Below are 3633 nucleotides of genomic sequence, written 5' to 3' on the forward strand. Positions count from 1 at the left end.
GTCTTATACACAACTAATGAATCATTGAACACTACATCAAAAACTAATGATGTACTATATGCTGGCTAATTGAACATAATAATAAATTTAAAAAGATTTAAAAAAAAATCAAATGGGTCTTATATTCCAATCCTAGCTCCATCATTTATAAACTATATGACCTCAGGAAAAGTGTCCCTATCTCCTGTTTGCACCTCAGTTCTGTCACCTATAATAATTGGAAAATATTGTGCTCATTTCAGCAGCAGATGTACTAAAATTGGAACAACCCAGAAAAGACTAGCAAGGTTCCTGCATAAGGATGACACATAAATTGATGAAGCATTCCATATTTTTTAAAAAGTGGAAAATATCACTACTTCATAAGGTATGATGTTTAAATGAGATAACATCTCTTTTAACAATACTTAATTTAGAATTTGGCTCACAGTAAGCATTAGATAAATGTTAGCTTTTATGTACTAGCAAAACACTAACAAATATATATGATATATATTATTGTGCACATGATAATATATGTAACGTGCATATAGAACATATGATTTAAATATATGTGTATATATAATTCACTTCTATAATTGAATAGGTACCATTCAGTTAATTTACAAAAGACAGATTGCCTAGACAAGATGATTCTTTAATCCAGGCAAGCAAATCCCTATTGAGAAGAGTCAATCCATAGGGAATATAGTCAATAATAGTATAACTTTGTAAGGAGACACATGTTAACTACACTTTTTGTGGTGAGCATTTTGTAATGTATTAAACGTTGAATCACTATGTGATTCACCTGAAACTAATATATACCTGAAACTAATATAATATTGTATGTCATTTGTACTTCAATTAAAAAAAAAATATGTTAAGAAAAAAAAAAAAAAAAGAAGAAGAAGAAGGTAGCGGGAGGGGAAGAATGAAGCGGGGGAAATCGGAGGGGTAGACGAACCATGAGAGACGATGGACTCTGAAAAACAAACAGGGTTCTGGAGGGTAGGGGGGTGGGAGGATGGGTTAGCCTGGTGGTGGGTACTGAGGAGGGCACGTTCTGCATGGAGCACTGGGTGTTATGCACAAACAATGAATCATGGAACACTTCATCTAAAACTAATGATGTAATGTATGGGGATTAACATAAGAATAAAAAAAAATTAAAAAAAAAATAAATTAAAAAAAAAAAAAAAAAAAAAAATCAATCCGGGGTGCCTGAGTAGTTTAGTCGGTTAAGTGTCCAACTCTTTATTTTGGTTCAGGTTGTGATCTCGGGGTTGTGAGATCAAGTCAGGCTCTGTGTTGGGCATGGAGCCCGCTTAAGATTCCCTCTCTCCCCCTCCCTTTGTCCCTCACCTCCCTCTCTAGAAAAAAAAATCAATCCTATCATTTTTTGTCAAAGGAATAGATAAAATCCTGGGCTTGTTTGAGTCAGACAGAACTAAGTTAGAACCCTGACTCAACCACTTAATATACATATGACTTCGGGTATAATGCTTAGTCTCCCTGTGTCCACAGGGAAAATGAGGATAGTAAAAAAGTATTTCTCTCATAACATACACATTTTTAAAGAGATAATATATACACAGTGCTTAACCCAGAGCTTGGCATTTATCTAAAACTCAATATTAGTTACTATTAGCTGTTATTAGTTTAAAAAGTTCTGTGTGTACCAATTTCTTAGGTTGGTGACATAGATGTTTCTTTAGCTGCCCCTCTCTTAGCTGAGAAGATCCATAATCCATATACATATGTGGAATTGATGGGCTGTAGTCAACTAAAACACATTAGCAATGTCTAGGGACCAAGGGAAGAAAGTACATTATTTTCAAAACGTTCTGGTGAGATGTTTTATAAGTGAGACAAAAGGATATAGGTTGTTGTATAACACATGTCAGCATTTTCTATCCCTTTGTAACAGAGTAACCAATAAGACAAGTGTCTCTTTCAAAAGCAGCAATTACTGAGCAGGTACTTTGTAAGTGTAGCTAAGTGTAGTGCTAGACACTGGAGACAGAAAGATTAAGAAACATATCACCTATTCCCTTATGGAGTTATAATCTAATAAGGATGGTAGGCACTTAAAAAAATATCACACAACTAAATATACAATTATAACTTATGTAGGAGTTGTAAAGAAAAAGTAAAATTTGCAACTGGGGAGCAGGTAGCATGACCAATCTTCCCAGTCTGCTTGGGGCTATCCTGGTTTTAGCACTGGAAGTCTCATTTCCTAAGAAACAACTCGGTTCTGGCAAACCAGGAGAGTTACTTACCCCAGAAGTAGAATGGGGAGTCCTGATAAAGCAGTGGTCAGAGAAAGCCTCTCTGAGAAGGTGACTTTTATGCTGGGACCTAAATAAAGAGCAGGAGTTAGCAACGTCAGAATCAAAGCAAGAGCATTCCTGGTGATTGAGCAGATGTACAAAGCCTGAGAAGGGGAAGAACTCCATGAAAGAGAACCAGAAAGGAAAGTGAGCCTTGAGATGAGGCTGGAAAGGCTGGTAGATCATGATGAGCCTTGTAATGATGTTGGGGCATGCAAGAGAGGCGGATTTTACCTGGACAGCAACAGAAAGATGCTGAAGAGCTTTGGGCAGAGGAGCAACCAAGTTAAAAAATCCTATACAGGCTACTTCCTATTTTAAGATAATTACTCTGACTACTCTAGGGAAAAATGGTCAGAGGTGGAAAATAGATACGGTGAATAGGAGGTGGATTCGAGGGAGATTTTGATATGCTAAGACTATTGGTTTTTCATCTCGTGAAGGCAGAGCACCTTAATAGTGGTACTCAAAATGTGGTCACAGCACCCACAGCATCAGATGGGAATTTGTTAGAAATGCAGTTTCTTGAGCCCACGTATGAACCTACTGAATCACAGACTCTGGGGGTAGGCAGCAATCTATGTTTCAACATGCCCTCCAGGTTATTCTGATGCACCACTAAAGTTTGAGAACCACTGCTTTAAAAAAACAAAATTGCTTCCAAAGCAAAACCTAAAAAGACATGGAAATATAGTAATAGTATTATTCTACTTCAGAGTCAAGATTCTGGAAAATAAGAGTAGATATAGAAAGAGAACACAGGCCTGCATTGTTTGCATTGATAAACACAGCTGAGGGTTTTCAGATTCCATACTATATCACCAACAATGTACTCATGATAGGATAATTAGCAGCTAGACGGAAAAGTATTTAAACTATAGTTTGAAAGGCAAAGATAAAAATAACAGGTGTAAAATTTCTCAGTAATTACTAGGTAAAATAATGATTGTTACATGAAAAGAAAAACCATAAAACAGTTTCCAGAACTATGCAAGCCTAAAATTCCTTCTAGTCCTGCATTTCTGTGATTCCATGAACAGAAAGAGAATTTAAAAAAAAAATTTTTTTAGTATAGTTGACACACAATGTTACACTACTTCCAGGTGTACAACATAGTGATTCAACATCTCTATATGTTGCTCATGGCAACTGTAGCTACCATCTGTCACCATACAGTGCCATTCCAGTATCATTGACTTTATTCCCTATGCAGAAAGAGAATTTTAATTGGTAGTTAACTCTTTAGAATTTAGACCCAGAAGATTATATCTGAATATTCAAAATCCCAGGCTAAAATTTCTCTCTCAATTTTAATTCA

At 35.9% G+C, this 3633-nt stretch overlaps 1 non-coding gene across 1 annotated transcript; it reads left to right on the forward strand.

The window, feature by feature from the left end:
* Positions 1 to 229: 229 nt before the first annotated feature.
* On the forward strand, positions 230 to 336 carry LOC123324408. Its single transcript, XR_006539786.1, has one exon. It is a non-coding gene; the product is annotated as a U6 spliceosomal RNA (small nuclear RNA).
* The last annotated feature ends 3297 nt before the right edge of the window (positions 337 to 3633 follow it).

This window comes from Neomonachus schauinslandi, chromosome 3 (assembly GCF_002201575.2).
Source record: "Neomonachus schauinslandi chromosome 3, ASM220157v2, whole genome shotgun sequence".
NCBI classification, from domain to species: Eukaryota; Metazoa; Chordata; class Mammalia; order Carnivora; family Phocidae; genus Neomonachus; species Neomonachus schauinslandi.